Source organism: Psammomys obesus, unplaced genomic scaffold (assembly GCF_907164565.1).
Source record: "Psammomys obesus unplaced genomic scaffold, mPsaObe1.curated_primary_1811, whole genome shotgun sequence".
Lineage (NCBI taxonomy): Eukaryota > Metazoa > Chordata > Mammalia > Rodentia > Muridae > Psammomys > Psammomys obesus.
Genome location: NW_026592636.1, coordinates 1254548 through 1261957, shown reverse-complemented (window position 1 = coordinate 1261957; position 7410 = coordinate 1254548). Strand labels below are relative to the sequence as shown.

Genomic DNA, 7410 nt, shown 5'->3' with positions numbered 1-7410 from the left:
TTCTTTCTTTCTTTCTTTCTTTCTTTCTTTCTTTCTTTCTTTCTTTCGAGACAAGGCTTCTCTGTGTAGCCTTGGCTGTCCTGGTCCCCCTTTGTAGACCAGCCTGGCCTCAAACTCACAGCAATCTGCCTGCCTCTGCCTCCCTCAGTTCCATCTTATTTCTTAACCCCGGGCTCACTGGTTTGGCTGAACTTTTGTCTTTGCTTACACAGTGCTTAGATTACAGTATCACCACACTCGGCTTCTTATGTGGGTGCTGAGGATTCTAACTTGGGTCCTCTTGCTTGCTTAACAAGCACTTTACTGTCAGAATCCTCTTTCCAGCCCCGAACTAACATTTCAACAATGGTGCTTTCTGGCCTATGACTGTCTAGCCCTCTGCCTCCATGTAGCTAGTGTTTCTATAGGCTATCCTTTGTGGCTTTCCATAAAGGTGTCTTGGCACATATCTTGTAAACTCTCCCTGGGGCGTTTGTGGTTTCTCCATACCGTGTAGACATGATCTCTTCATTTTTGCTTTCCAGTTGCTAATAGTGACTTGATTTTGTTTATTGACCTAACAGCTGTCCTTTCAATTTACTCCTGAGGTTTGCAAATAATCATGGTCTCTCTACCCCTTCCCATACTGTTTCATCACGTAGCCAAGGCCTTCTTTAGGAAGGAACCACAAAGTCAGGCATTGCTCGACTTGCCAGGAAAATGCTTTTCCTTCATCACTAAACACGATTCCAGGGCCCAGCCATTAGGAGAGAGCACTTGCTGTTCTTGCAGAGGACCAGAGTTTGGTTCCCAGCACCCTACATGGCAGCTCACAAGTGCCTGTAACTCCAGTTTCAAGCGACCTGGCTTCCCCTTCTGGCATATGAGCACAGCGTATGCACACACACAGGTATCTTGTTTATTTGCATATTTCCACATCAGGCTGGTAAGTCTCACGTACTCCCAGTTTTCCAAGAGCGTTTCAAATATACATGTGTCTTGGATGCTATTAACTAGTCCTTTCTTTCCTCTGTTAAGATGAGCACATAGTATTTCCCCTTTGTTAATTGGGGTGGTTTACATTGATTTTTTTTTCACTTTATTTATTTATTTATTTTATTCACTTTACATCCTTGTAGCCCCTTCCTTCCTCCCCTCCCAGTCCTGCCTTCTCTCCTTCCCTCCTCACTCCTCCCCTTTTCCGATCTGCCCTTTCCCATCTACCCTAGCTCATCAAATTGCATCAGGACTGAATGTGTCCTCTTCCCCTGTGGCCTGTCCTGCCAGGGGAAAGTGTTCTAAAAACTAGCATGTGAGTCCATGTTCAAAGCAGTTCCCACTTCCCTTACTAGAGGACCCACTTGAGGCCTAAGCTCCCAATCTGCTGCATCTTTCTAGGGTGTCTAGGTCCAGTTCATGCACGGTCCTTGGTTGATGCTTCAGTCTCAGAAAACCCCTTTGGGCCCTGGTTAGTTGGCTCTGTTGTTTTTCTTGTGGCACTCCTGTCACTTCCAGGTCCTTTTCTCTTTCCTCCCACTATTCCCCAAGACTCCCTACACATCGCCCAATGTTTGGCTGTGAGTCTCAACGTCTGTTTTGAGACAGTGCTGGGTGGAGCCTCTCAGAGGACAACTCTGACAGGCTCCTGTCTGCAAGCTTAGCAGAGTATCATTCGTAGTGCCAGGAGTTGGCACTCTCCTGTGGAGTGAGTTTACATTGATTTTGAAGAAATACTTTTTATTATTTCTAATTGTGTGTCTGGGACTGTGATGTACGCATGAGAATGCAGCTGCTCACAGAGGTCCAAAACAAGAAGTCAGATGCCCCGGAGCTGGAGTTACAAGCAGTTGTGAGCTTCTGATATGGGTGCTGGGAACCAAACTCTGACCCTCTGCAAGACCAGTACATGCTCCTATCTGTTGACCTTTCTCTTCAGCCCTTGCATTGGTGTGTGTGTGCGTTTAATTTTTTTTTTTTTTTTTTTTTTTTTTTTTTTTTTTTTTTTTTTTTTTTGCAGTGCTGGGGATCAAATCCAGGCTTTTGCTCATGCCAGGTGAACACTCTACCTCGGAGCCCCAGCCCAGCCCAAACAACACCGACTCAACTCCCAACACTGACCCCTAGTTTCTTGGGTAGCCTCCACGTGATCATGACCTATTATCTATCTGGCAGATGCTCGGGTGGAATCTGCTGGTGTTCTCATCAGGATGTTTCACGTATGTTCACAAGGGGGGCTGGCGCCTGTCCACTGCTGTGTGAACTGTGTCCTCGGAGTCATGAGTAAACAGCTGCTCACCTCAGATAGTGCATTGGCAGACTAATGGGGTCGCAGGTCCAGCCTGACGAACCAATGAGCTTATCGGGGTTAACTCTGGGAGTGTGGGTGACCGCCACCCAAACAGCTCCGTCACTGAGAAGTCCCACCACAGCAGAGATGACGAGAGGATTATCTTCCCATAGTGACCTAAATGGAACCCCGCCTTCATTGACCTTCTACTCTCTACTCTACCTCATGCCTGCTGAGACCACGCACAGCTGGGACAGAGGGAGGTGCAGGCAGGAGTGGCCGGACTCTCAGGGGAGGGTAGATGGCCATCCCCACTCACCCTTCTATGGGAGCTTCTACAGGCTGCATCTTGAGTTTCCTGTAGGCTATCACAGCTGCTGTGATGATGTGGCCAATGCTTGGAGGTCAGTGCTCCAGGACCCTTCTTTCCTTGTAAAGTCCTTGCAGAGGACTTTCTTCCTTCAGTGTGAATTTGTATAAAACCAGTATGTTTCACCACGCTCCCATAAGAGGGCTTCTCTTATGGGAGAAGCCATTACTCTTTCTTCCTTCAGTGTGAATTTGTATAAAACCAGTATGTTTCAAGGCAGATGCTCCCATAAGAGGGCTTTAAAGTACATCTTCTATCTCTTTTTCACCTGTTTATTTTGCCTTAAAAATTTCATTTGAGGGCTGGAGAGATGGCTCAGAGGTTAAGAGCATTGGCTGCTCTTCCAGAGGTCATGAGTTCAATTCCCAGCAACCACATGGTGGCTCACAACCGTCTAAAATGAGATCTGGTGCCCTCTTCTGGTGTGCAGGTGTACATGCAAACACACATTGTATACATAATAAATAAATAAATCTTTAAAAAAAATTTCATTTGAGCCAGATGTAGTGGTGTACACCTTTAATCCCAGCACTTGGGGGGCAGAGGCAGTCAGCTCTCTGTGAGTTAAAGACCAGCCTGGTCTAGGTTGTAAGTTCTAGCACAGCCAGAGCTACAGAGTGAGAGCCTGCCTTGGAAAAAAAAATATAATTTTTTAAAGATTCATTTTGTCGTGTGTGTGTGTGTGTGTGTGTGTGTGTGACTTGTGTCTGTGTGAGTGTATTACATACCAGTGTACAGCAACCATAGGGGCCAGGAGAGGATATCAGGTGCCTTGAAGCTAGATTTACAGGTGTTTGTGAACTGCCCCATATAGGTGTTGGGTTCCAGATTCTGATCCTCACGTTTGAGCAGTGAGTGTTCTTAATTTCTCAGCTCCTGTATTTGCCTTTAAAAAAATGTTGCAGCAAATGCTAAACCTTGGAGTTCCTGGAAGGGACCATCAATGACACATGGAGACTACATGGACTCTCTGGGTTCCTTTAAGTGGAGAAAAGAACAATGCTATTTTACAGTTTGGTGTGTTTAAAGAGCCCAGTGGGAGTTTACTGGGAGTGTCATGCCTTGCCTGACACTTTGGAGGTCATAAGGACTCAGCTCCCTGTGAAGGTACTTCCCCAAGGCACGCCTGAAGACCTTTTCCTCCTGGCTATCAGATTGCCCTCCAGTATTCGGAAGAGACACGTGAAGGCCAAGAAGAAGATTAACTGAATTGCAGAGTGCCCTTAGTGTTTACAATTTTGATGAAAGCTTTACAGGCGATCTTATAGCCACAAACACAGTCTTGCTATGTAGCCCTGGTTGGCCTTGAATTCCCTATGTAGATCAGAATGGCCTCTAACTTGTATTCTTCCTATCTCAGCCCTCAAAGAGCTGGGATTACACATGTGTCCCACCACACCCTGACCTTCATGATTAAGGGGTAACAAACTGTCCTCACGTAATCCCCTGCCAGGTTATGGATCTACCTCATCCTGACCTCATGGCTCCAGCAGGTGAAGAAACTCTGAGGCCCCGCCAAGGTAGCTGACGTAACTGACACTCAGCAGGGATGGGGCCAGGGCCTCTCCTTCGGCTTCTGCCATGTTCAGAGCCTTGGCTCTGCGAAGTCACCACTATGTGAGCCCTGCAGAACCTAAGCTTCCCAGAGGCCCCGGCCTGGTAGAGACAGCCCCAGCCCTATCTCCAAATAAGCAGGTGGCTAGACAGAGCTAATGGCCTGGAAGAGTCTGGCTACAGGAGGTACCTAGGAGACGCTGAGTAAGGATGTTTGGCGGCTTCCTGTGGGGAGGTAGGTAGACCCAGTCTCACCAAAGGCAGGAGAGCCAAACAGACAGATGGGGCCTCCTCTTAGAGCCGGCAGGGGCTGGCAGGGTGCCATTTTCATTAGTGCCTTATTATGTGACAGAGCTGCTTAGAGTATGCACAGGGAAGGGGGCCAACTTCTTGACAGCCACTCTGGAGTAGAGTTTGAGGGGGCGCTATTTCCTACCCAAATATTGTCCCCTTGCTCTCATAGGCTCCAAAGTTCTATTGGTGCCACACTTTGATGGGGTAAAGTTAGATAAACTGGAAATAGGACAGGAAGATGTCGCAGATTTTTTTTTTCTCACATAAGGGCTGGACTAGTGCAGGCCATGAGCAGCCACCTCACAACCTTCATCACTGTCACCATCGCCACTTACATCAGTGTCATCATTACCATCACTATTGTCACCATGAGCACCCTCAGTGCCATCATCCCCACCATCATCGAAACTATTACCACCATCAGCATCAGCACCACCATCATTGCTTTCTTCATCACCACCGTTGCTGTTATCACCATCATCATCACCACCACCACAATTTCTTTCTTCATCACCATCATCACCACTCTTCTCCCTAAGCCATCCCTACTGTCTGCCAAGGATAAATGCCAGCTCAAGTGATCATAGAGTCAGGAGCCATCCCTCTAACTTGATACTGTCACAATTGGTCACAAGCCTGCTAGGTGCCCAGTTGATGCTGAATGAAGAGAAGGGAAGGGAAAGAAGAGGAAGAGAGGGAAGGGGAGGGGAATGAAGGGGTGAAAAAAGGAAGGGATCAGAGAAGATAAGCAAGGAAGAAGGGAAGAAAGAAGTAGAGGGGGAGATATAAGTGAGAAACCAGAGAGGGACTCAGGGAGGGAGGTAAGGGAGATGAGAGGAAGCAGAGGTTGACATCAGACAAAGCAGAGGACAGGCAGGGATCTGCAGGTGTCCTCTTCATAAATTCTAGGAACCTCAGCCCCAGCTACTGGGTTCAGGGTGCCCTAGAAAGCCAAGAGCACCCAGGGTGAACAAAGTGAACATCTCATACCGCTCCCCATGTCCTGCTTTTCCATAAAGCAACCTCCTTCTCCCATAGTACCCCCTAGTACACATGGGCTACTGAACCCCCATCTCCTGAATCTCCCCAGTGGCCAGGACAAACCAGGGAGCCTCTGGAAGAGTCAGTGCCCACACCTAGGCTCTGGGCAATAGGATGCCTTTCAGGAGGAGCGTCTGAGAGGCAGGTGAGAGAAGACGTACATCTTCATGTGCTTCCTAAACATTTATGTTCCATAAATTTCATTCATCTCTTTACAAAGTTCACTTCGAGATGAGTAAACTGAGACACAGAGAGAGCCTGTGTTCAACCAGTAGGTGGTCTATAAGGCCTCCTGTCTCCTCTTTGAAGTGTACAGGGCAGGGTGGCCTGCCAGATTGCCACTGTGCTACCCAAATCCTGTGGCCCTGACCCCTCTCCCCTACACCCTGAGCTTCACTGTCCAGGAGTCTGTGCCAGGGACAGAGCTAAGGGTAAGCAAGCCCGTCTTTGCCACACACCAACACACAAAGGCAGACACCCACAGTGGAGGGCAAGGCACAGTTCTGCTGACGTCGTAAGTACAGCCCAGAGACACTAAGATTTTTGGTCCAACTTTCCCCACCCCCTAGCCTTTTGGGGCAGGCATGGTGCTTCTCCCCAAAGAGGAGTTACGGGGAGGAAGAAGAGCCGGACAGGGTAGGAGAGGGAAGGGTAAGGGAGAGGAGGCAAGGGGTCCGGGGAAAGGTTAGGCATGGTGTTGGGAGGAGCCAGTGCCCACACACTGCAAACAGCCGTAGAATACAAAAGATGGGTCACCCACCTTCTCTGTGCCTCAGCCTTTGTGCCTAGAAGAGAAAGACGATCGGTGGAGTTAGAGTGCTTGTCAGGGGGTCTTTGGCGTTTGTTAAAGAGCCATTCCTCCTCCTGCAGCCCCTACTCAAATCAGCTGCAGAAGAGACAGCCCTGGTGTTGGGTAAGCGCAGATCTCACCAAGGCAGCTCCTGCTGCAGCCAGGTCGGGCTGGGTGCCCAGAGGAAGGCTGCCGGGGACTAAGCTGGCGGGGACAGCCGTCCCCGAACACCCCACACAGGACCATTGTGGGTCACTAGTTGTAAGTCTCTGGGGTGCATCCCTGCAGTGAGCTCCTCAGCCCTAGGTCGCCCCCGCGGTGCCTCACGCGCCCTCTGCACAGCCTCTCACTTGCCTGTGGCTGCTACCCCGCCAGGAAGAACCTCCACTGGAGAAGGAGTGGTCCGATCCTGCTTGCCATTGGCTCTGAGCGGCTTGTCGGAGGCGGGACCAGACTCCTTGGCGGCCCAACCCACTGGAGATAGAAGAGCTGAGCGTGGCGAATTGAGGATCAGCCCGGAGGAGAAATCTGCCCTGTGCCCTCATGCCATGCTGCACGGTGAGTGTGCAATACCCCAACCCCGCACCCCACGCAGCCTTGCCCCATCCCTGAAGCCACACTGCTGAGGTGCGCTGGAAATCCGAGGGTCTGGAGCCATGTGGGGAGGAGGCTAGGGACCCTGCTATAGCGGGTTTTTTTTTTTTTTTTTTTTTTTTTTTTCTGCTGACTTCAAAGTTTCCTGGAGTTGCATCTGGTCAGCTGACCCAGAAGTCAGAGGGGCACCTCTGCTCTGAGTCTGCTGTCCCCCAGCAGTTCTCAGCCTCACGGGATGATAGCAGGAGCGATGAGAGCAGACAGCTCGTTCCAGCAGCCTTGAGGTGCCTTGGGCAGGATGCTGCATTGCACCTACAAACAGTGCCCTGCTTCCTTGTCTGGGTGGCCCTTGCCCACCTACTGCCAGCACTACTGGCAGAGTGGTGAGGGGAGTAAGAGGTGTGTAGGCAGCCCTCACACCCTGTGCCTTCTTAAGACTTCTAGCTTGGCTCACCCTCTCTAAATTTCTAACTTAATTGGCAAGATTTGGGACGATACAGA

The 7410-nt window shown here is 49.8% G+C and overlaps 1 long non-coding RNA gene across 1 annotated transcript in view; it reads right to left on the bottom strand.

Annotated features, from left to right (window-relative positions):
* Nucleotides 1-6680, bottom strand: part of LOC129682384 (uncharacterized) — a 9299-nt gene extending 2619 nt beyond the window's left edge. Inside the window, exon 1 of the long non-coding RNA XR_008720971.1 lies at nt 6286-6680. This is a non-coding gene — a long non-coding RNA (uncharacterized LOC129682384). The remainder of the gene's footprint in view (nt 1-6285) is intronic.
* Between the last annotated feature and the right edge of the window lie 730 nt (nt 6681-7410).